A 26564-nucleotide genomic window follows, 5' to 3' on the forward strand; every position below is an offset into this window, starting at 1 on the left:
TAGTCTTAAACATTTTTTGAAGATGTTATGCTGATGTTTCCCAAAGTTTAAGTATCCTAAAGTGTAAAATATGGCACTGGCTAAAATAGGGTGATCTCAACCGAGCTCTGAATTGGGATGAAATTAGAATGAAATTGGAAGTTGTACTTTAAATATCTCAATTTATGGAGGAGATTACTCTCAGATTTCAAAATATGTGGGCTGTAGAACTGAAATAGATTGTTGCCAGTCTTTTGTGATTCCATAGAATTTCTTATGGAATTGAACTGGAAGTCAGGACATCTTTTTTTCTTCCGACATAATTTGAAGAGAGATATTCATATTGCATTTGTAAAAGAAATGAAAAATAATAATGGATGAGTTGTGTTGTATTAAAATATAACATTATTAAAATATACATATGTAACATAATTATATTATTAAATGTTTCCAGTAACCAAAATTATGTTAGCTGAGCAATAAAAATAGTTGAGATGACAGAATTCAATGATTAAATATATAGTCATAATGAAACTCCATATAGAAGATGATCTTTAAAAATTCTAGTCCGTTTTGGATCAATGACATCCGAGATTGCTTTGAGTAGTTTGAAAAGTAATGATCATGTAGTTTGCAAATTAATGAAAATTAATGATTATTTAGTGAAATCAATGAGAAAATTATCAAAGAAGATAAGAATTTACATTAATACTGCTTTTATTAGCTTTCACATTTTTAATTAAAGCATATTTTAAATATTGACAATAGTTCATGTGTCATGGCCTTAGTTTCTCTTAAGGGTGATTTACCAGTAGTTCCAAAGAATCTAGTTAATTTTGGCTTCTTAGTGTGACCAGATAGAGAGGCTGAAGGATGAAAGAAAGCAGGACACTTTTTAAGAATGAATGTTTCACTTTCAAATAAGAGTCTTAGAAAAAGAGAAAGTGTGGGACATGACTCAGACACTGACCAGTCCAGAAGGCAGACAAAACATCCATCCACTGATGCGAAGAGTAACAAAGGGATTTTGTAATGGATGGGCATAATTTTTTATTAACTACAAATTAGGTAAAATTGTGCCCCAACTATGTGATAGAATGCTAGGTGGTAGAAAAGACACAAAGATAAAATCTGTGTCGATTTCAGTAGTTTAGAGTTTCTTTGGCAGGAAAAAGTGACCTACAGAGAAAACAAGATTCTAAGGCTTGATTTGACAGGTGCCATAGGTGTTTGCTAAGCCAACAATGTTCTTTCCTCTTTTTTCCCCAGTCTTCTCTCTGCAGCATGAATTTACCCCTGGTCCAAGTGCATTATAACAATAGGATATCCACACTGTTTTATCACCGCTTGCTTTTCTGTACTTTGTTGGACTCATGCTCATTTGCACTCCATTGAACATTATTTTTAAATTAAAATTTTCTCGACACAACTAACTTTTAAAGTCATAATTATCAGGGCACCTGCGTGGCTCAGTCAGTTAAGCATCTGACTTTGGCTCAGGTCATGATCGTTCGGTTCATGAGTTTGAACCCCATATAATAGGATTAGTTGCTGTCAGTGCAGAGCCCATTTGGGATCCTCTGTCCTCCTCTCTGTGTACCCTTTCACTGCTTGTGCATGCATACATGTGCATGTGTGCTCTCTCTCTCTCAGAAATAAACATTAGAAAACAATGAAGTCATAATTATCACTTTCTTGATATTGCTCATGGAAATGGAAGGGTTTGAATCATTGCAGAAGAGTCTCTGTGGCACCGTGAAGACGTGATTGTAGTGATGTGTGTGTTTGCACGGGCCAGGAGGGTGGTGTGAAGGTAAATACAGGCATTTCAGATTGAAGTTGTTTTGCATAGTAGCATTGGTGCTTTCTGCCAGGTATGGTTTTTGGATGTTCCTCAGTGTTTGAAGTTCATACGATAGTAATTGGACTGACTCACCAGGTTGCTCCCTCCACTGAATAAAACTTAACAACAAACAAACAAAGAAAACGTAAAGTGCTTCATTATGATTTTACTCCACTTTACTTTAGGAAGCAGTAAGATTTGCCCTCTAAGAAACAGTTATTGACCTACATCATGCATTCAGTGTAACTCAGATGTGTTCCAGATCAGAAGTTCCGTAAAGACTTGTGAGTGGCAGTCAGGAAGTGGAGAGTGCAAAGAAGGCATTTTTATGATTTGGCAGGATTCTGACCCTGACTTCTGATTATTTGACAGTAAAAATATCTTCATGTTGAATTTGGTCCTCCACAGCAGGAATCTCTAATCAGTAAATTATTTCAGTAAAAAACTGAAACACTCAATAAAAACAAATTAATGACTTCTAGTCAAAACCGCCAAGACATAGTGGAAAAACATGGCATATTATTGCTTGGTAAAATCTTGCTTGGTCATCTCTGATTATGCTGACACCATATATCACTCTTCTCTTTCTGTCTTTTTTTTTAAGGCATTTATTTACAGGAGCACATCTAGGCAATTTCAAGCACACGCATGCGCACATGCACACAGACAGGTGAGTGTCCTCACACACATGCCTCAGGAAGCCATGGCTTCAAGGGACTCCTCTATAAAAGGTTGAGGATTCCTGATTTATGGGATGCTGATGTGACAGCCACAAGGTAGCATGTGGTTGTTGACAGCTTGCGGTGGAGGTAGGAGCTCAGCACATTTAATGATGTCTAGACTTTGTTTTATCTTGCAGATTTTTTGTGACATAGTTAGCTATTTGCAGACAACTCTCAAATCACTGACTCAGCATTCAGTGTGGTTCTGTTTATCATGATCCATCATCTCTAATCTGGTTTTGAATAGCAGGATGTTGTAGGTCCAGGTTGAAGTGTGACCCCTGAATGTTTTCCATTCATGCTTGATTACTATATGCTAGAGGTCTAGACAGTGTTATTGGTTTCTCACCAACATAAACACCTGGCAGAAAAAAAAAACTAAGGTAGATGAGTAAGTGCATTCCTAATCTACCTTATAATATGCTGTATTTAAAATAAAACTGCTTTTTTTAAATGAAGCCCATCTCAGGTTGAAAAGGATGTCATCAAACAAATTGTTCTTCAACTCTGATAAGACAGTCTTTGGACTATAATTTTTCACTGATGAAAACAAGTTTGAACATGTAATTGCCAAGTGCGATAGAAACATCTTTCCTTTGTGCTATTAGAAGCTAGGATTTCATGTAGGGAATTCAGCCAAATGAAATTAGCACATGCATGTTGACTCCTGCGTAGCTTGTGGATGGACAGATGAGATGACAAACCAGCGGGGATGGGGAAGAGAGACAATGGGGCCAAGCCCACAGCAGTATGGGGAATGGGTGTAATATCAGATCTTCTCGAGTTTTATTTTACATGGGTTGACTATCATATTCTAAGAGTTAGTAATTGTATTGAATCTATGCAGAGGGCTTTTTTAAGAGCCAGACTCCACCAGAGTAAAGTAGTACTAAGAGTATAGTGCTGTGACACCAAGTCACAAGTCCATCATCTCTAATCTGGTTTTGAATAGCAGGATGAATAGCAAGGGGAAACTGAGGCCCTTCCTTTATGCTGGGGCCTCAGACTGCATCCAACCTAATACAAGCAAAACATGCTCGCAGCGAAAAGCACCAGGTTGGAGAATACAGACGGATGAAGAGACAATCCAGAATGTTCTCCTCACTCTTCCCTTTTGTACGCAGGTGGAACATACAGCAATATTGAGAAAATAAGGCTGGGAAGCTTTATACTTAGGATATTATAAATTTATGAAATGAACATTGTCACCCAACTGCAATTTATATGCAACGATTTGTGCATAATTTTAAGCTTCTTTATTTGTTTTCTTTTTTTTTTTTTTTTTGGTAGGGTACAAAAGGAAGATAAAGAACCATTTCCTCTATTCCTTCAGTTTTGTTTTGTTCGTTTTTAATATGCATTGATGATTTAGAACCCAAGACTGTGTTTCCAACCAGAGCTCTTTAGCACAGCATAATCATTGCACAACTGAAGATAAACATAGAGGGTAAACTTCAGAAAAATTATTTCAAAATAGTGCCTGAAAATCTATTATAAATGCCCTTTGCACCATTTAAGATAATAACAACAGTCCACAACCTGTACATACACAAAGGATTAGCCAGCACATCTGAGCCAAGCTTCAGAGTCTGGGAAAAGGGGGAAATAAATGTTTAATATTTTTGAAAAAGAAAGAATGAAAGGTAGAGAGAAAACCTAGTTTGGGAAGGGCACTAACAGGGAGCTGAGAGCAAACCGCTGCTAACTGATGCCCCCCTCGTTGAGGCAGGACACTTGAATCCAGGCCACACGCCCACCTTCCAAGCCACCATACACATTCCAAGCTCCCATTCTTGTGAGGCCGGTTCCCAGAAAATGTTTTTATTTCTGTGACCCTGAGCATGACTCCTACTTTACTGTGTAAAGTTTCCCCGAGTGAACCCTTGTGGCCTTATGTGATTAATCCCTACCACCGGCCCACACATACCCCAACTCTCCAACTTCTTTGTGATTATCTGCTCTTTTTCTTTACCTATTTTGTACTTAAGTAAGATACTGAGTTTAATCAGCTCACAATGCATAATTTGTCCTTGTCTGTATGCTTTCTTTTCCTTATTCCGTATTTTTCTCCCTATTCTGACTTAAAATATTGTAACTGATTATTAAAAGACCATTACTTGAGCTTTCTACATAAAGGTCCATATTTTCAAATCACAATAACTTACACATTGTCACTGTTTTTATATGGAGTCTAAGAAAATGATGTTTGACAGCTTCTATTAGGATAGCAAAAAGCTGCCCCAATACCGTGTACCAGTTGAGTTCTAAGGTCAAAAGCCAAGTGCTTTTAATAACTTTTTAAGAGTAGGTAATCCTTGCTCACTTTGAAAACTGAAGCATGTACTAATTGCTTTTGTAAAACGAAGGTGATGTTGCTGTAGCTAATGGTCCATGCAGCCAAACCCTGGGAAACCCCAGCCCAGTTTCTCATGTGCCATAAGTTGCTGTTTCCATAACATACTCATTGTTTTTCAACTCGATACAGTTTGGGTAGTGGTTGAAATTGGTGTCTTTCTTTGCCTTCTAAAAACCTTTTCTCTGAAACTATCTTTAGATATGTTATCAAGTAACTAGTAGCAAATATTACCTTTATTAAATATTTTAGACCTCCAAGAAACCCATGTGTCAACCATTAATTTAAGTAAAAAAAAAAAAAACATTAAAATCACTGTTTTAAAATGTAAAACGTAAAATTATTGTATGTCCCTCCTGGATCGTGTTTCCCTCCTTCATCTTCCCAACTCTTCCTGCAGTTCTCCAATCCTGAACTTGGTATTGAATATTTCTCATACTGGCTTCATGCACTTATTACGTATTTAAGTAGCCTAAGACAATGTTAATTATTGTTTTGCATATTTAAAGTCTGAAGTGGTAGCATACTGCAGTATGTCTGCAACTCACCTTGCTCAGATTTCTGAGATTTATTCATGCTAAAACGTAAAGATCCTTTATTCTTACTTGCTGGTATGTAAATATGTCATAGTCTACATATTTATTCTCATGAGAGCCATTTAGGTTATTTCCAATAATACACTATTGCAGGCATCTGATATTGGTAGTACTATTGCTCTGTACCTCCACCTCCATGTATATATGTGTACAGGTTTCTGTGTGGAAGAGTAATTCATCTAAGGAGAGAACTTCATGTTCTACGTGTGCACGTCTTACAGTGCCAAATTGTTCAACACGTTTTACACACTCACCAATGATACATACTACCCAATATAGAAGAGAATTTATCAAATGCTATAAAAGTCATAGAGTATTTACTTTGAAAAACATAAAAATGTAAATGGTACCAGTAAGATAGTAACAGCCAAATTTATATATGTGAAAAAATATATGTGTGTATAGATACATATATATTTGCATATATACATATATATTTGTATACAGATGTAAACTTATATTTGTATATCATATACAAATTTCATAGAATTAAGCAAAGACGAGATGAGTAAGGTTTGGAATGAAGGTTATAAATAATAAATAATGTTTCATTTTAGTGTGGTTTTTGTGTAGGTCAGCTAAAATGTAATTAAGTACCTGTTTAAAGGTGATAATAAGGAACATGTGGTATATGTACACATTTAGTGCTTGCATAGCCCTATGAAGTAGATTCTGTTATGAGCCTTGTTTTACGTATGAGGAAACATGTCCAGGGATGCTAAGTAATTGGCCAAAAATCACTTGATATGTCCAAAACTGAGCTCCTTCACTTTCCCATAAAACTTGTCTTTTTCATATCAGTTCACCACTGTCATCTCTGACTCTTCTTTCATACCCCACCCTCCTTCCATCAGCCAGTCACATCAGCTCTCCCTGCAGAATACATGGGGAATCCAGCCACCTGGCCTCACCCTCACTGCTGCCACCTGGGCCACGCCACTGTCACCTGGAGCCTGTATCCTTAACTGCCTCTTAACTGCCCTCCCGACTCCTACCCTTGCCCCCTCTGATAATTTATTTCCAATGTGGCCACCAGAGTGATGTTTTTAGATATAAATCATGCCCTGTCACTCCTCACCTAAAAAACCTTCAATATCGTCCCCTCACATTTAGAATAAAATCCCTTCTGTGGTCAAGAAATCCTTACCTAGAGGCACCTGGGTGGCTCAGTCGGTTAAGCCTCCAGCTTCGGCTCAGGTCATGATCTCACAGTTCATGGGTTCAAGCCCCGCGTCAGGCTCTGTCCTGACAGCTGGCTCAGAGCCTGGAGCCTGTCTTCGGATTCTGTATCTCCCTCTCTCTCTGACCCTCCCCTGCTCACACTGTCTCTTTCTCTCTCAAAAATAAATAAAACATTAAAATTTTGGGGAAAATAAAAGAAATCCTTACCTGACCTGGACTTGCTACCTCTTCTTACCCTCTTACATTCCTGCCCCACTTTACTCCATTCCATGCTCTTTGGCCTCTTTGCTGTTTCCTCATTCTGAAAAACTTTTTTCTTAGATAGTCACTTGGCTTTCTCCTTCACTCCATCCAGGTATTCACTAAAATATTACCTCTCCTGAAAGGACTCTGGATCACTATTAAAATCACAGTCTCCTGTCAGCCACTTGCATCCATTCATCCCAGAATGTTATACATGCTTGTTTATTGTCTGTCTCTCCCTCTAGAATCTAAGCTTCTCTTCGCAGCCAGGAACTTAGTATTGTACACCTAGGTGTTCCTGGGGCCTCAAACAGTGCCTGGCGCACATTTATATTCTGTAGAGTGATTTAAACCAAATGAACACACACATACTGCCAAGGCAGAAATGCATAAGTGAATAGTATATATTGAAATACACAAGTACTTTTTGTGTACGATCAACTAAAAGGAAAAATAGATATAGGGGAGTAGATGCAGCATATCCACCTCATACTCTTTCTAAACCAATCAGAATACTCAGAAGCTGTTTAAATCAGTAACCTCTGCCTTATACTCACTTATATTACTTTTGCATAAAGTATTTTTACATTATATTTTTGCTTCAATAATAATTCCTGGGGCACCTGGGTGGCTCAGTCGGTTGAGGATCCGACTTCGGCTCAGGTCATGATCTTGCCATCCGTGAGTTTGAGCCCCACATTGGGCTCTGTGCTGACAGCTCAGAGCCTGGAGCCTGCTTCAGATTCTGTGTCTCCCTCTCTCTCAGTCCCTCCCCTGCTCAGTCTCTCTCTCTCTCTCTCTCTCTCTCTCTTTCTCTCTCAAAAAATAAATAAACATTAAAAAAATTTTAAGTAATTCCTTAGGTTCAAATGATATGAGAGCTATACTTGTATTCGTCTATTATCAGTCTCCTTTCCTCCTCTCTCTCTCTCTCCCCCTACCTACCTACCTACCTATCCACCTAACTATCTTTATCTGCCCTATTCACACCTTTAAATTCTGATCCTGTATCTTTAACTGTTTACAGGACATGTCCAGTAAATGTTAAACGTTGGAAGGTCTTGTAACATCAGATCCGAATCAGGCCCAAGGTTAACCTCATTCTCTATTGTTCAGAGTCTGTTCCTCTTCTAACGGTTGCCTTACTTCCTCTTCATCCTTTACGTGGAGTCAGTCACCTAATCCTGTGAATTCTGCTTTCTGTGTATCTCTGTATCTTCCCTTCCCTTCTAGTCCCGCACGCACCCACATGGCACAGACCACCTTTGTCCTCACCTAGGTAAAGTTGACGTCTTCTAAGCTTCTGCTTGTGACTCCAGCATCACACAGGCCACCCCTGTCTTCATTTTGTCACTTTTTTTGCTCAAAAACCTTTGATGTCATGCAATTGCAGGCACATAAAACCAAAACACTTCTACCTGCTTGTGAAGATGCTGGGTCATCTAGCTCCACTTTCTTTGGTCATACTTACTTCCTGACTGTTCCACCAAAGCACTGGCTTCATTTTTCTAGAGTTTGCTCCTGTTCTCCAACAAATGTAGCATGATCCCCTTAACCCAAACCGTTACTTTCAATACCCTTGTCTCTATAACCTTTAGAAAAATGTTAACCTTTACTGATGTCCCTTGTATCTGAAGTCTTGTAGCGCTTACCGATTTTTAAAATGGTTGTAATTAGTTATATGCTTCCTTCTTTGTATTTATTTCAGCTTGTTGCTGCTGTTTCATATGTTAGAGCTCTCTACCCAATTAGACAGGAATCTACTTGAGCAGAGAAAACATTTCTTGTACTTGTACACAGCGCTGGTATGCACCCACATCGCATACCAGTACTTTTTTTTTCAGGCAGCATACACACACACACCCGTTCAAATAAGTCAACATTCCCATTGCTTACTCAAAGAAAAGAAGTTTACATGGAAGTTCAAGTAAAGCAGGTGGGAAAGAAATGAGGGAAATGTGATAGGTTTGGAGGAGTTACGAATTTTTTAAAAGATTTTAGTGTCTGTATAATAAGCATAATAGTAATAATAACAACAATAATAATAATAAGGCACTGATTCCCCACACTGCATAGTCAGAGACAAATTTGTAATGAATCTAATTAAACTTCAGAATCCCCCACTTGCCTATAAGGTCCTAAGGGAACCCTAGTGCTGTGTTCACATGTTTTTGTAAAACTTGTAAAATTAAGATATTCTAACCACTCAATTCAGATCTTCATGATTCACAGCCTTGGATTGTCTATGGGCTTTCTGCATTTGTAATTTCTCGTGTTGGGTGGTACTGAGGTGATCCAAGCCTTCTGTATCCATAACTTTTCATACAAAGCACCACTGCAGTGACTAGGTGAGCATTTTTTAATTAGGATTCTTATCTTTTTTATTGTCTCATTGTTTCCTTAGGCACAGAATGAAATTAGGAGACTAGCTTTGGACTATCTCCTGCCCATATAAGAAATGGCAAAACCCTGGACAAACAGGAAACAAAATGTCAGAGAGATAGAAACTCATTTTCATCGAGGGCCTACTATGTTCCAACAGTGTACATAAATCACTATCTCCATGAGTGCTACAATAACTACCTAAGGCAGATAATCATTTTCCCCACAGACAAGTGAGGAAACTCAAAATGTTAAGAAACTTACTGCAAGTCACATAACTAGAAAGAGTTTGAATTTGGATGTGAGTTCAATTCTCCTGAATCCAACGTCCATGATGTTCCTGCACCTTATAGGACTGAAGCAAAAATCAGAAAGTAGTTACTACAAATAAATGAGGCTATACATGAGTGGCCATTTTAAGAAACTAAGAAAAATCTAAATATTCCCCCACTTACATATTGTTTCCATAGTGTATTTATTACACAAAATGTAAAAATGTTATTTCTTTCCTGTACTTCTCTGTGTTCTCTTGATCTATTACTTCATGAGATTCAGAGCAAAGCTGCAGTTTCCTTTGTGAGGTCAAGGATTTATAATTTGTCAGTCCCTAAAGAAAAATGTGAAGGAGGGGGAGTTGAAAGATCTGAAGAGTTTGGCATGTGACGCCAAGGCTATTTATCTTCAGGTGCTAGAACGTTGTTTCTGTCACCCTTGCACTTGTGATTTGCGGCGTGATCCCAGTTGAGATAGTAGCCACTCTAAAGCATATGAGTGAATTGGAACTTGTTGTGTTTCAGTAATTACTTAATTGTGGCTCCCTGCCAGGGAACAGCCTTGGAGAAATCTGTAGTTAGTACTTTCATATATTTTGTTTCAAGGTGACTTGATTATTTCCCTCTTGTTTTAGATAGTTGTAGCTAGAAAATAGCTATGTCATTGCTTTGGTACAATGCCTACAGCTTGCTAGGCAGTAAACACATTATGAGAGACAGAGAGATGGAGAGACGGAGAGATTGCTATTGAATTCCCATGCGTTCAGGCAAGGACAGCTGGTTAGGATTAGGAGAATGTTCTACCTTCCGCATGCAGCTTTCCCACAGCTTCTTTCCTCTTTTTATTTTTTTTTTCTGTAGCGGACATAAACAGTCGGCATCACATCCTGTATTCAGTTAACATTTTTGATACAATCAAGATACTTCACTAAATTATTTTTAATGCTGAATACAGCAGACTTTTCATTATTCAGGAATCTGCAAACATTCACACGATGACTAAAATATATAGATTATATCACACAAGAACAGCACTAGGTTGTTCACTTGCTCAATGGGCATGTGAGATTTTTACCTCTTTTTTTTTTTTTAAGGTAAGCAGATGCGGTCCTGGGAACTTCCTGACAAGATTAGATTAGTTAATTCTCACGAGAGAACTTAGTTTTGTGACACAAAACATGGACAACCATTTTAGGACATCCAGATTGCTGTGCTACAGAAGTTTGGGGTAGAGCTTGGTCCCTGATTGTATCTTCCAATACAAACAGGACAGTGCACAGACCTCAAATAATACAGGTTCCGAGACTGCAAAATGTGTGTAAGGAATATCCTTCATTCTACAGACTAATCACTATGTTACTGGTAGACATTATTACTCCAAGTCACCGACAGCCATCTGCAGAGAGCCTGCCCTTGCCTCTAGCCGACTGAAACTATTTTAGAAATCTGTGACAAGTAAAGTCATTGTTAATACAAAAACGTAGGCTAGGTAAGACCTTGTTTGAATTTGTAGTTTTGAAAGCTTGAGTTACATAGTAATAAATACATATGATCTCTTATAAACCTCCCTTAAGAATTTTTTTTTCATCCATTCAACCAGAAGTCAGGAGTCAGGAGTTTTGATTTGTATTCCCCTTTCTAGGACTAAACCATTTGTGTGAGGTGAGCAAGTCAGTACCTCGTGGAATCTTCATGTTCTTTATCTGGAGAGATGGAGTTTTCCAAATATGCTCTATACCTAATTATCCGTTCCTTGTTATGCTGTGTTGCAGTAAAAAAGGTTCAAGACATAGGATCTACCCTCAAGACAGTTACACCAACCATTAAACAGCAAAGAGGGCAGTATTCTTTCATTTCACAAATGTCAGTTGAATACTTCACTCTGCCACATGCCTCAGCGGTGGCTGTGGACATTAATGCTCCCCCCCGCCCCCATATTTTGAGCATTGCAAGGAAGCTGTGCCCGGAATTATCTGGAAAGTGCTAATGACAGAAGTAGGCATGGGACTGGGTTAATAAGTTCAGGCAGATGAGACAAGGTGCAAGGAGATAACTAATAATGTCGTTTATTAAGCTTTTGTATAGCAGATACTGCTATAGACTTTTCATCCATTTATCACTAAGTCTCACAAAAATACGGTGAGGTAGGTATTATTTTCCCCCATTATTATAGTAGATAAAATTTACTTGGAAATATTTTAAACTTACCCCAGGAGGCTGTAACTCTTCCAAGATCGTACAGTAAGGAAGGGAGTCAGGATTTGAATCCAGGGTCTCTGCCCTTAACCAGCACTCGTCTGCCTTCTAAATATTTGTTAAACGAACCTCAAATATTTTGTTAATGTGAAGTGATGTTTAGTCATGACACAGCCTCAGCGCATGAAATCACAAAGAAAGAATATATGTTATATTCAGAACTTCCATCTGTGAGTGAGTCAGAAACCTACATCCTTTTCCCTTACTCCTAGACATCCTTTTTTTTTTTCTTTTTTTAACTATAGTTTTTTTTTTCCAGTCAGCAGGTTTTCCACTGATATCTAGTAATTGAGGGTGTGGTGAACTTAGGAGGTAGCTAATGAAATTTTATTCCATTTTCCTTTGATCTTCATCCTAAAGATGAGCACATTTAGGGGGCGCCTGGGTGGCTCAGTCAGTGAAGCGTCCATCATCAGCTCAGGTCATGATCTCATGGTTCATGAGTTCAAGCCCCAAGTCGGGCTCTGTGCTGACAGCTCAGAGCCTGGAGCCTGCTTCAGATTCTGTGTCTCCCTCTCTCTCTGCCCCTCCCTCATTCATGCTCTGTTTCTCTCAAAACTAAATAAACTTAAAAAATTTAAAAAAAAAAGATGAGCACATATAGCATAACCTCTTTAGCTATTCCACTGTGTAACTAGACCAGTCATCATTTACACAGTCATTCAATAGAATAACCAAAGGTGGAAAAAAATTTAAGATAGGGCATATAGTCTTCTTTTCCAAAAGCATTCAGATGTCTTCTCTTGTTCTTCAACTGCCTACGTAACTTAAAGGAGTGTACGTAAGACAGAGAAATCGAGATGCGGATCCCAGCAGGCAGCGGCTAACTTGGAAGGCAGTCTGCCCCTTGAATCGATAAGAAGAGCATCTTGACTTAAATCCACATGTCTCTTAAGGCCCGGCGCTAGTTATTTCTCATTGTTACATTCCCAGTTTCCCTTCTGGCCATTTTTCCCAAGTGTTGTTAATTTTTTTCTTTATCTTTTTTTGGGGGGGGTGGGGGAGGGGACAGTGGGATTTCCAAGTAAGAGACCACAACATTCCAAGGAGATGAAGACACCTAGAAAGCTGGTGTATTTGTGTAATCCCAAACCTGGTCTCCCAAATATTTAGTAGACTACTTAGATCCCTAAGCTGTTATGTTTTCAAGGATTTTTACACAAAGGATTTTGCAAATTAAAGGAAAGACCACATTCACCCAAACTTTAGATGGTTTCTATAGTTAACATCTGGGCCGTATCCTGACATCAGCGCTGCAGTGATGAAGACCAGATGTTAAAACTTAGCAATGTTTTTGTTACTTCTAAGCATTTGCTGCCTTTGTTGGTTCTTTTTTTTTCTTCTTCAGACTCTAACTTCTTAATAGATGAAGGTATTAGAGAAGAAGGGGAAATGAAATTAGCATATGGCATGAACCCAGAGTAACTGAATTCCTCCTCTTTCGAAGCACACTTTCAGGCCATCACAGGATGTGCAGCCTCTGGGAAGGCAGGCTCCAGGGCCTGCTTAGATAAGGATATTTCCATTCAGTTGCTATTTTCAATCAAAATAGGCTATGTGATTGACTAAGTCTTTTTGGGTTTAATACTGTGCAGTAAAGAAACAGGAAAAGGGATTAAATCAATAAATTTTTACAGTTGTTGTCTTTTCATCTGATTTTAGTTGTATGTATGCACATGCATCTATATCACCCCCCCCCCCCCCCACACACACACACACACGGTGTATTTACCATCCTAGAGGAGAAGAAACCAGCACGTACCCAGGAGCGAGCACACTGCGGCAGGGCCGTGTTACAGCGAGCATCCAAGGACAGGATGAAAAAGACCTTTTTACTCCCTGACATCCATGTGAAGAAGTTAAGAAAATCCCCAGTAACAATTTCTTCCTTCAAAACCCATTTTAGTTCCTTAATTTATCTAAAATATTAGCATGACCATTAAAAAAATAATTTAAAAAGGAGGGAGCATCTAGGTGGCTTAGTGGGTTAAACACGGACTTCAGCTCAGGTCATAATCTTATGACCTGTGGGTTCAAGTCCCATGTCAGGCTCTGTGTTGACAGCTCAGAGCCTGGAGCCTGCTTCGGGTTCTGTTTCCCTCTCTCTCTTTGCCTCTCCCCTGCTCACACACTCTCTCTCTCTCTCTCTCTCTCTCTCTCTCTCTCTCAAATAAATAAAAATTTTAAAAACTTTTTAAAAATATTTGTATGGCTATTCATATTTTTAATTGATTACACTTCTTATGCTAATGAATTGCATATGCATTCCAAACAGTTTATTATTTGGTGTTAATAGCTCAGCTTTGGTTTAACCTAGAACTATTGTAACTTTCTAGGAGATACTCCAAGTTCTGTTATTGCAGGGTTTAGGGGCTAGGTTATATGATAGCTTCCCATTTTTCTCAGTCCTGTGGATGACTTTGTGTGAGCATTTTATAGCTTCATTATAATATTTAAGATGTACAGTGTGTTTTAACAGTAAACGTATTGGGCTATGAATGAGTGAGATTACCTTTCTGATTTCAGTTTTTTTCTTTCTTTTAATGTTTATTTCTTTATTTTGAGAGAGAGAATGAGAATGTGAGTGGGGAAGGGGCAGAGAGAGAGAGAGAGAGAGAGAGAGAGAATCTCAAGCAGGCGCCATGCTCTGTCAGTGCAGAACCTGACATGGGGCTCAAACCCAGGAACCATGAGATCATGACCTTAGCTAAAACCAGGAGTCAGACACTCAATGGATGGAGCCACCCAGGCTTCCCTCTGGTTTCAGTTCTTAAACAGATTTCCATTTCCTTTTTTTTAATTATTAATTAATTAAAAAATTTTTTTGAGAGAAAGAGAAACAGACAGAGTGAGAGCAGGGGAGGGCAGAGAGAGAGGAAGATACAGAATCTAAAACAGGCTCCAGGCTCTGAGCTATCAGCACAGAACCCAACACACAGCTCAGGAACTGTGAGATCATGACCTGAGCCTAAGTCAGAGGCTTAACTGACTGAGGCACCCAGGTACCCCCAGACTTCCATTTTCTATAAATAAGTCCTGAGGAATCATTATTGAAGAATACTGATGTGACCACGGGCCAGGAAACTGTTCTTACCTCCCTCTCTTGAGCCATTCCTGTTTGGTCAGAATTCTTAACAGGACAGTTGTAAAGAGACCTTTCTCTGGAGCAGCATGTAAATAAAATCTTTTACATGATGAAACTTCAGATATCTGAAAGCAAACAAAAAAGATATCCTCTTATCTCCAGGATATAGCGCCCTAATTATTTTGTCATTTTAACTAGGAAAGGTTTCAAGATCTTTAAACAGTCTCTTTTAGATGCTTTCTAGTTTGTTAATAGTCCTCTTTGGTTAAGATACTCTGTGTGTGCTCTGAGCAAGGTATGGTAAGGGAGGCATTCCTGCTAGGCCCTATGACAATACTAGTATAATCTATAATTGCAGTATTATTTACTCCTCGTATTTTTATCACCTACACCATGTTGATGGTTCATGTTAAGCTTATGATCACCTATAAGCAAGACATCTTTTTAACATGAGACAGAATCCTCCAGCCTTTTCTCTTCTCCAGCAGAGTTTTGTTTTGTTTTGTTTTAACCTAAATATAGGGTTGGCTTACATCCCAGTTAAACCTAATCTTGTTCATTTTACATACACCTTCCCTTACCCGTCGTTTCAGCCTTTTGAGATAATTCTGAGTCTTTATCTCTTCATATATTAGCTCTGTGTTTCAGCTTTGTGATACCCATAGACTTTATAGGCGTTCCATGTGGAACTTTTAATCAAGCACTTTGGGTTTAATTTAATCAAAATATTGCTTAGGACATGATCAATGACAAAAATGGTTTATATTCATTTTTAATTGTCAGTAGTCTTGGGGCACCCGGAGGCTTGTTTGATTAAGGATCCAACTCTTGGTTTCAGCTCAGGTCATGATCTCAGTGTCGTGAGATTGAGCTCCAGGTCACGCTCCACACTGAGCATGGAGTCTGTTTAAGATTCTCTCCCTCTCCCCTCTCCCCCAGTTGTGTTCTCTCTCTCTAAAACAAAATATAATTATAATAATAATGAAGGTCACTACTCTTAAAAGCCAGCTGTTCAGCCAAAATATGACAGTATCTAGTTCTTGGAGCACCCATCCAGTCTAAAATAACCTCACTAAAAATTTTGCAAACTGCTCTGTGGATATCAGGAGGCATGTCATTTTTCTAATCCTCTAGTCTAATAACTTTATAAAATGGAGTCCATATTTAGAATTGCTTTTTCATCTAATTCTTGCGTGTTTCAATATTTTTATTCCAGCTATGCTATCTCTAATAATTAGGATGTACCTTTATTTGTAGAGTATTTTACACTTAAAAAAATTCAACACAAATCACCCTCATGAAATTTTTGTAAACAGATCAAGGAAACATATATGACTATCTCCATTTTAAAAGATGAACAATCTGAAGCTCAGAGAGGCTGCTGGAATCCAGATCTTGTTCTATAAGCACAATCTGTTGTTGTTATTTGTTCCTATGACACCACAGCTAACCAGATCCCACTGTATTCTGTTTATATGGTTAGGTACTCAATGGATATTTTTGAATGAATAGGTAAATTTGTTCAAAAAGTCTTCATATCCAAGGGCTTTGCCTCAAAGCATTCTGCCATTTAAAAGAACTGGAAAATCTCTGCAAGAACAAAAATGAAATTCCATACTACTAACAAGTACAGCAATAACACCTAAATGTGTGAATAAATATAGTAAATGATTTTTTAACAATCTGTATATGTGGCTTTTACAATATTTAGAACTGTGTTTTCCAAATTCTTGCCTACAGACTGGTCCCACTCCAAGTTGAAATTCCCAATGATCTGAGCAAAATGAAAAAATAAGGGGCAATTATTATGGACTGAATTGTGCCCTGCCCCCCACACTCGTATGTTGAAGCTCTAGCCTGTAACGTGACTGTATTTGGAGAGAGGATCTATAAGGAGGTATTTAAAGCTAAATGAGGTCATAAGGTTGGAAGTCCTAATCTAGTAGGATGGGTGTCTTTGTAAGAAGAACAAGAGAGGAGTGCCTGGGTGGTTCAGTTGGGCATTTAACCAATGGTTGGTTAAGCGCCCAACTTTGGCTCAGGTCATGATCTCATGATTTGTGGGTTTGAGCCCAGCATCGGGTTCTGTGCTGACAGCTCAGAGCCTGGAGCCTGCTTTGGGCTCTGTGCCTCCCTCTCTCTTTGCCCCTTCCCTGCTTATTCTCTCCCTCCCTCTCTCCCGCTCTCTCTCTCTCTCTCTCTCTCTCTCTCTGTCTCAAAAATAAATTAAAAAACATAATTTTTTCAAAAAGAAAAACAAAGAACAAGAGATACTAGGCATGTGCTCAGAGGAACAGCCATGTGAGGACTGGCTAACTGTCTACAAGCCAGGAAGAGAGCCTTCACCAGAAACCAGCTTTGACAGCACCTTGATCTTAGACTCCCAGTCTTCAGAACTGTGAGAAAATAACTTTCTGTTGTTTAAACCACTCAGTCTGTGGTGTTCTGTTATGGACGCCCCAAGTTGACCAACGGCAAGGTACCAAATTGTTAATAGTATCAAACATATTCGGGTCAAAGCCCTGTCCTTTATCTGCCCTTCTTACTTTTTTTTGTTATTAATATATCCTCACTTATAGAAGTTGGTTTTGGGTGATGTAGATTAATAGATTCACTTTAGATAGTGAAGGTTAGTGATCCAATCCTGAGCCAATAGAGTTTGGAAATTGTACTGGTCCGTGACATCCGCATGTGGTCGAGGAGACTGTGAGTGAAGAAATGATGTTCTGTTGGCCAGCTGACTTCGGCTGGGAGACCTCTGTGATCTACAAAGAACCAAGATCATTGTGAAGCTTAGTGAAGCAGATGGGAACAATATTGTTCTGGCAGGGAGCAGCAATACTTTGGGTCAAAAATGATCAAATTGTATTAAAGCAATGGAGAGGCAGTGTGAGTGGAGCAGAATTATTCGGTAGAGCTTTATATGGAAATACTTATTCCAGACACTCCTATTGATCCTCACTCATGTGCCGTGTATGGTCAGGCAGTGAGGATGCAGTGGTGACCATGGCACTTCCCACACACAGAAGGGTCTCACTGTCTAGTACTCAGGACAGGGGGAGGAGATGGAGTGCAGTAGTAGAAATGGGGCCAGTGTCCCAAAGCAATTCCAAGAGAGGCCCCAACCCAGCCCACAGGGTCCTGGCAGGCAAAGGCATTTCAGGGAGAGTGGATGGCAGGATGTGGCCAAGTGTGTGAAGGAGCTGGTGGCATCCATGGAAACTTGTCATTTGGAGACATTTGTCTGAAAAGGAAAAAGAACGATAAATGAGGATAGTTTTGGGTGGGAGATTATGGGCTTAGGGTGTGCTTTGGTTTTCCATTTATTGTTATTTTGGCTTGGAATGTTTGTTTTTTAATGAGGATGAGAAAGACTTAGGCTGAGAGGAAGTTGCCAGTTAAAGTGGGGACAAGAGGTGAAGATATTAAGCTGAAAGTCTAAGGAAGGGCTAAGAAAATTGTTGAGGTAGTAGCTCAGAAGACGGGGTGAAAGGCACAGCGAGGAGGGCGGCCCCGCCCTGAGGCTGGTGGAAAGGGATAACGATTGTGGTGGCAGCAGATACCTTGACAAGGAGTGTCTGGGGAGCTGAGATAGATCACAGCCCATGGACTCAACTTTCTTAATGCAGTCCAGAAGCACAGGCTGCTACGAATGGCTCAGGGCTTGAGGTGAGTGGGGGAGGTTTAGAGGAATCATGGAGGAGTGGAAAGGGTCAAGTCCAAAAATGAGTCAAAGAGCCCCACAGAGATTAGGGTGCTTGCATTGGTAATGACTGCCATCTACAAAGCGTTGGCATTTTCTCCAACAGTAATTTGCTACCTTTTCAAGGGGAGGGTGGAAAGAAATGGGGAAATGCAGCTTTAATCCTATGTGGAGGTATTCCTGGTTGAAGGCAATGAAGAAGCAAGCATCTGGGGAACTGAAGGTGCAAGCCAGGAACGAATGATGGAAGCAGCCAGAAACCAGCTATGGAGGGGGAGCTAGGATGGGAGGTGCAGTCTGGAAGGTGGTGTCACAGTTGAAGACTTCTGAATGATGCACTCTAGGGAATAAAAAGATACAGACAGATGCCCCGTGATGGTTATGGAGTTGCAAGGTTACAGTGTGTGTGTGTGTGTGTGTGTGTGTAGCCGTCTGCCTGCAAGGACAGCTTGCCTCCTCTGGCGAGGCTGTTGCCCTTGGAGTGAAAGCAACTGTGTGATCCAAGGTCTAATCTTCAGTGAAGAAGTAGAAGGAGAAGCAGGAGATTAGACTGACATGGACTTGATGGGCTCAACTGCAGAAGAAACCGGAGAATAAGAACTGGGAGGCAGCAGCTGAGAGAACTTCTAGGCAGCCAGAGAAGGCTGTGCAGGGAGAGGAGGAGGGAGCAAGCAGGCCAGTTTTCTGTTAGGACCAGGAGGTGGAGAAGCTGGGGGTGTGAGGGAGTACAGGAGCGGTGAGGTGAGGAGCCCAAGGAGAAGGAGCGACAGAGTATCGGGCAGCACGGCAGGAGAGGTGCTTCAGGGACCCCCTGAGCACCTGCTCTGGGCAAAAACTAACCAGGTCTCCACTTCTCTGGAGCTCATGCATCAAATGGTTGGCCTTTCACTTCATAACCAAAGATTACAGAGAGGCGAGGCATGGTCTCAAGTGACAGCCAAACTAAAGCTTAGCATTTACATGCTGCTTACCTGATTTGCCCCAAACAATATCCCACTAAAATAAATGCAAACCAGAAAGTGCTTTCAGCTTGGAGCAGTTCCAGGCAGTACTATGAAGCTAGTTATGATATTCTTAAAATACTGTGTAGTTTGGTTAGAAAATTATTCCAAAGCCATGGTTAGCCTTAAGTGTATGGTAATTAATGTTGACTACCAAGCAGGTCTCCAAGCAGGTTTATTTTTTATACTTGTCCGAGCGGACTTGTAACATATCTTGGAAGTCAGGCATTTGTGTTGCTTTGGGGCAGTCAGGCATAGTGATTATGAAAGCAATTAAGAGAGTGGATCTTAGGGGCACCTGGGCGGTTCAGTTGGTTAAGTGTCCCGACTCTCAGTTTTGGCCTGGTCATGATCTCATGGTTGGTGAGCTTGAGCCCTGCATGGGGTTCCGTGTTGATGGTGCAAACCTGCCTGTGATTCTCTCTCTCCCCTTCTCTCTGCACTTTCAGTGCTCTCTCTCAAAAAAAAAATAAAATAAAATAAAATAAAATAAATAAATAAATAAATAAACAAACAAACTTAAAATAAAAAGCATGGGTCTTAGAAACATACATGGGTCTCAGTTCCCATTCGGCCACTTGTAATGTGGGTAACTATGGACAGGTTCCTTAACTTCTCTGTGCCTTAGTGTCCACATCTGTACAATGGGCATGACATTAACACATCCACCACACAAAGGTTGTGGTGAAGATTAAGCGAGTCACAAAAGCAAAGAACTTAGAAAGCTGTCTGGCACATTGCAAGTGCTAAATAAGTGTGAACAGTTACTATAATTGCATATACCGTGACATTCCTTGAAAGGTACTGTGTCTTCCGTAGTCCATCCTGCTGGCAAAGTACTGGCCGTACTATCTTTGCCGTTGTAATCCTGACCTGGTAACAACTGTGCCAAATCGCACAAGCTGATAGTAATGTTGGGCAGTGCCTGAAGTTTTGACTGTTAATGGAACAACTGGAACTGACTTTTACTTGGCACCCGGCCAGGTAGTGAATCCTTGCCCTCATTTCAGCAATATTTTTGCTTCGTGTTTCTCTGTTTGCAGTGGTCTTGCATTAAATACCTAAAAAAGCAAGTCTTTTCTGGGCAATAGGTGAAGCTCCTTGCAACATGATTAAGGACAGGGGATATCTGGATGGTATGCGTGTTAACACAGGAGTCTGTTTCTGCCTGTACAAAGAGAGACACTCAGTCTGGGTTTTGTTCATTAAAGTTTTGCAATCAAGGGTCACTTCGAGGCGGGGCATTGTACTGACAACAAAGCAGGAATGAACAGTATTTATGATCTAAATGATGAGATGCATTGGCCTTATGCACTGCTTTACTCATTCAACAAATAGTATAAATACGTCTCAGGCACTGTGTTAGACCCTAGGAATTAGCCCTGCTCGCTAGACCATCTGCAGATATTTGAATATGAACTCAGACAAATGTGATAAAGAGATGAGTGAGACAGTGGTATGCAAGTGAGTGTCGGATGATGGAATGTGGTCCGTGTGACAGAAAAGTCGTTCAACTTACTTTACTTTCCCAGGTATCTTTTTTACAAACACAGTGAGAATCTAGATTGGTGTGGACTGCTCCCTGTGTACCCTTTTGTCAATAAGATTTCTGAGTGATCTTCATTTTGAAATGATTTTTGAGCACCCAATTCTTCTATTTCAGATGAGATACACACACACACACACACACACACACACACACACACACCATTCAGAATACTGCCATATGACTGAGTCCACCCAGTACCACTGATATATGTTCAAACATTGAGAACTTCACTGTATACAAATGATACCTCTAATGTCATCTTAATTCCACATCGTCTCTTGGTCAAATCAATGCTTTCTGAATAACTACCTGGAAATCCTACAGAAAAAGAAAGTCTAAGATATTTAAAAGGCATGCTTTCAGACTTTTGGAAGCAAAGCTTTTTCCTCCAACTGAAAACTCTTGCATACAGAAAAGTGTATCTTTAAGTTTGGTTTCTTCCTTTAATTTGTCACTGTTGCAAACAGACTTTAAAAGTCTCCCTAGTTCCAGGCAAAATTATTACTGGATTCCTTCAGCCTGCCCAACTGCCTTCTTTCATAATTATGCTTTCTCAGGACACCATACCTGGTCCAAGTTTTAGCTCCTTCCACACCATGATTAAAGTGTTATTTAAATCATTTAAAAATGTTTTACCTCCACCTGAATAATGTCTCCTGGTGAGATCTGGACAGTATCTTAATTTGGATTTCCCCTTTGAGAAGTCTCTGAAACAAGTACTTGGGTGCAAGGAGCATATTAGGCTGTGGCCCTGGAAGCCACTGAAGGAAGGGACAGGAGCACTCCCTTAGTGAGGAGAGCCCGTGGGGCCCTCGTGAGCAGCCTGCTGGTGTGGGAGCTCCCGGAACTCAGCAGTGGAAAACCGCCACTTAGGGTGCTCACGGACTGCATGCGTCAGGAGTGAGGACGGGCACTGGGGCTTCAGCTGGAAAGCTTCAGAGGCTGGGGTGACTCCACAGCTGGGGCTGAAATCACCCAGAGGGGCTCCATCTGTGTCTGGTGGTCATGAGTGCCAGCTGGGGCTCAGTAGAGCACCTGCAGTGGCCTCTGCACGTGGCCTGGACGCCCTCCCAGCCCTGAAGCCTCAGGACAGGCAGCCTCCTTTCAAGGTAGAACAGAGCCCCAGAATAAATGTCCCAGAGGGCAAGGCCAGGCAGCCTCAACTCTTGTAACCTCACCTTCGAAGTCACACAGCCACATTGTGTTGTTTACAAGCAAGTGATGATCCTGCCCTAATTCAAGGGGAAGGGAAAATAGAGTTCTCTTCTCAACTAAAGTATGTCAAAGAATCTCCAGCATTTTTTCCTAAAAACAAAAAACAACAAAAACAACATAATTGTCACAGTATAGGCCACCATCTCCCTTCCCGACTGGAAGTATCAAGGGGAGGGCAAAAGATGAATAACAGGTAATTACAGTATCATACAGTATCATATAACATACAGGTGGTAAGAAATAGGTACATACAAGGTACAATAGGATCACAGAGGAGGGGCACTTAGCCTGGTCATGGGTGCAGACAGGATGGGATAGTGTCAGGTGAAGGCAGGGAGGAGAGTTCAAGAAGGAATAAAAGCAGCCTCTTGGTGTGTGCAGTTTGGTAAAGTGGAATGTGGAGAGGGCCGGTGAAAGCGGAAACGGAAGGTCCTGAGAAGTCTTGAATGCCATACTAACAGGCAGGGTCCTTATTTTTAGGCAATCAAGGGTCATTAAGAGCCATTGTAAACATCCAGAGTAAAGATTATGAAAGCCTGAATGAAGTATAGCTGAGCTAAGTAGTAGGAGATGGATTTCAGAAGTACTTAGAAAGCAGGATAATGAATACTGGGGGATTAATTGGACGTGTGGTGTGTAGGAAAGAGAGAAGTCTGGGTTTCCCACCAGGTGCCTACCGTGGATGCTTGAGGCAGACTGCTTCCACGGAGATGAGGAATGGAGCAGGAGAAATAAGTTAGGACCAGGTCCCTGTGGCTACCCAGGTCTTCCTGGCCAGTGGTCAGATGTATGTCCAAGTCCCAACTTGGGAGAGAAGGCAGAGCAGAAGATACCAGTTTGGGAGTCATCAGCAAATGCAGAAAGAATGAGAAAGTTTAAGAAGAGTACCTGGAAGGACAAGAGCAGCATTTTAGCTACAAGAATGCAGATGTTGCTAATAACTTGAACTAGTTCATACCTGATTACTTCCGTTTTCTTGATGATGAAGACAACGTTATCTGTTGAGATAAGGTAGAGCTGGAATACTGAGAACAATTTTTAAAACGAAGACATACAAGTATGTATCATAAAAAGGAGAAAAGTTTGCTCTGTCGGTACTGTACAGAGTTTTGTGGCTGTTCCTGATATTAGCATGCCCTCTACTTGTACTCAGAAATTCTAACACTGAGTCACATTCACTAAATAGGCAAAAACATTGCTAAAAATATGTTAGGGTCATACTCTCTTTAATCTTCAGCACCCCTCACAGTTGATTTCAGTTCCTTCTGTTTCATATACATATTGAATAATCATTATACAAGAAAATCATTGGTGCCCCTGAGTGGCTCAGTCCGTTAAGTATCCAACTTCGGCTCAGGTCATGATCTCACGGTTTGTGGGTTTGAACCCCGCTTCAAGCTCTGTGCTGACAGCTAGCTCAGAGCCTGGAGCCTGCCTTCGGATTCTGTGCCTCCCACTCTCTCTGACCCTCCCCTGTTCATGCTTTGTCTCTCTCTTTCTCAAAAATAACTAAAACGTTTAAAAAATAAATAAACAAGAAAATCATTAACCATCTTCAAATTTAAGTCTTCACAAATGGAAGCATCTATAATGAAATAAAAGGTTTTTTTTCTTTTCCCTTGATGTTTACTAGTCATTATTCCAAAACAAAAACATCTCAACAATCTCTTTGTGTGTTAGTAAGAGTTTCTAGCAGATGATAGATACCAGGCTTCCTCTGCAAACCTTCCTTTCTTTACTTGAGTCTGAATCACAAAGAATTCAGAGTATTGATGCCCCAGGAAAGATGTGTTTCCAAGAGGAATCAGAAGGGGAACAGAATGTGTTTGATGACCAAGAAGACAAGATGAACAAGCCTTTCCTTCATATGAACAAGTGCTTGCCTTACTCAGTAGATAGTAACAGTGTAATTACTGTCATGTAGGCATGCACAAGTTTTAGTGTTTTGTTTGGGTTTTGTTTTGTTTTGTTTTACCTGTAAAAGGGCTTTTCCTATATAAAAGGGTTGGAAACCACTGGTTTAATCCTAATCCATGGATAATCCCCACATGTTCCCATCAGTGTCTTCAATTGCCTTCCCCAAAAAAGCTCCCATCAGAGCTCCTAAGGGTGAGCCAAATGGACAGATCTGAGCTTTGCCCCTCTTAATGAAGCATGGCAAATGACCAAAAGGCAAGCTGCTGAAAGAGAAATGAAAGAAACCCAGGGTCTGGATATTCCAAACTGGCTAATTGGCCCCTGAAAGATAGTGAGTCTTGTGCGAAAGCCTCTAACTTCCTAACAGCTCAGCAGGGTCTCTGTGGAAGACTACCACACCAAGTGGGGGCGGAGGCCACTGGAAAGGGAGGATTCTCAACCGGTGTCCTTTGTCCCTGTTAAAAGAACTGAAAGCTCCTCCTCAGAGTTACTTTGCCCTTTAGAGGGTTTGGGGGTGAATGGGGAAAAGAAGGAAAGGGGGAAAACTTTCTTTACATTTTCTCTGCTACATTCTAGAGACTCCTACCAAAATATTAATTTTTGAGATCTCTTCCTTGTATGGTCTTAAAACCGAACCTGATCTAGAATTTAAAAAATATATATATATACAGGGTATAATGCATTTGGAAAACCAGAAATCAAGGAAAAAGAAAAATGTGCCCCAAGTGAGGTTGAGAATTTTATCATAGGAGAGCTTGTATAGGTGTGTGATTTTGTCTCCTGCTTGGTCACACTAAAGGTGTTTACAGAGGATATTTGCATAATAATCCTCTCCTAAGTGGCCTTTTCTTAACTCTTAAAGCACTTCTCACCTCTTTGGATAATTTACAAGCATCTGCTTTTGTGTCAGGCAAAGAGTTTAGAGTGTTCCTTTAAGGATAATATAAATCCACAATTTGACCTGCCAAACCCCCTTTTTATGGGGGCGTAGTATCTGCCAACTAAACGTGGAGTCTGTAAGAATGACTTCCATAAAGAAGAGCCCCACTGCGTTTCTTTGTTCCTCCCCAGATGCCTCCCTCTATCCTCCTGCATTTACGTCTTTTTTTTCTCTTTGGTCTTCCTTGCCCTCTGTTTCTCAGCCTCTGGATCCTGATTAGAAGCAAGAGCTTAATACTATCCAAAATGACCTGTAATTTAACACTTCACGTGCCCAAACACAGTCTCCTGCTGACTGTGACAGTGCGACACAAACAGCCCAACCCGCGCTGGCAACAAGTTTCCGGGAAAGGGTCAGATTTTACATATTTGGGGGTTCTTCCCATTCAAAACAAAGATACTTTCAAATTCAAGAGAATATGTGTATTTCCATTTGAATAAAAGTTGGTCATAATAACTGTCCAAAGTTGTTTAAAAGAAAAACAACAAACTTTGGTTGCATCCTTTTCCACTACCAAAATTAAAAACATCTTAAGGAAAAGTAGGAGCACATGGGTGGCCTAGTCAGTTTTGCATCCAACTTCAGCTCAGGCCATGATCTCATGGTTCGTGAGTTAGAGCCCTGTGTGGGGCTCTGTGCTGACAGCTCAGAGCCTGGAGCCTGTTTCGGATTCTGTGTCTCCCTCTCTCTCTGCCCCTCCCCACTCATGCTCTGTCTCTCTCAAAAATAGAAGATAAAGACATTTAAAAAGTTTTTTTAATTAAAAAAGAACCTTAAGGAAAAGTAGATAAACTAGTCCATGTGACCATCACAACACTCAGATGGGTCATATTTATGTTCCTTTGAACCTCACCTTTGTATCTGGTTAAGCTTCTTACTTCTTCTAAAGCTTTGGAGACTGAGAGTACCCTTCCGGGAAAGGAGCAAGTCCAGTCTGGTAAATGGCACCGAGGTACACACTTGCCTCCAGACACGTCTGTTTGAAGTGAAACTTCCATAGTAGGCTGAAGTTTATTCCTTTGCAACTTTCCATAAAGGGCTCAGGAAAAAAAGCCTCCCTAATCTCATTCCCATGCATCTACTGTTCATTTGAAGATGAAGACTATTTATGTTTAGAGAGCACTGCAACCCCCTAGATGGCCCTCAAGCGGCAGAGGGCTGAAGGGATGCACTAATGTTTATCTCTGGCAGGAGAACAAGCATCACAGAAATGCAAGGTCCTTGGCTCGCCTCCCAAACTCTGCGTTCTCTCTGACTGCCAGCCACTTTGTAAGTGGTGCTGTTGTTTGAGGAAAACATTTCTCTCTGGGTTGCAATTCCACAGGA

At 40.4% G+C, this 26564-nt stretch overlaps 1 long non-coding RNA gene across 4 annotated transcripts; it reads right to left on the reverse strand.

The window, feature by feature from the left end:
• Positions 1-745: 745 nt before the first annotated feature.
• LOC115288200 lies at positions 746-26214 on the reverse strand. Of its 4 annotated transcripts, XR_003906862.1 has the most exons (5): positions 26092-26214; positions 23059-23269; positions 22345-22471; positions 14923-15038; positions 746-845 (listed from the first exon to the last, which is right to left on the reverse strand). It is a non-coding gene; the product is annotated as an uncharacterized LOC115288200 (long non-coding RNA). The 4 variants fall into 4 exon arrangements; XR_003906871.1 differs by lacking the exon at positions 22345-22471; XR_003906874.1 differs by lacking the exons at positions 746-845; positions 14923-15038 and adding an exon at positions 17756-18157.
• Between the last annotated feature and the right edge of the window lie 350 nt (positions 26215-26564).

Source organism: Suricata suricatta, chromosome 1 (genome assembly GCF_006229205.1).
Source record: "Suricata suricatta isolate VVHF042 chromosome 1, meerkat_22Aug2017_6uvM2_HiC, whole genome shotgun sequence".
In the NCBI taxonomy this organism is placed as follows: Eukaryota; Metazoa; Chordata; class Mammalia; order Carnivora; family Herpestidae; genus Suricata; species Suricata suricatta.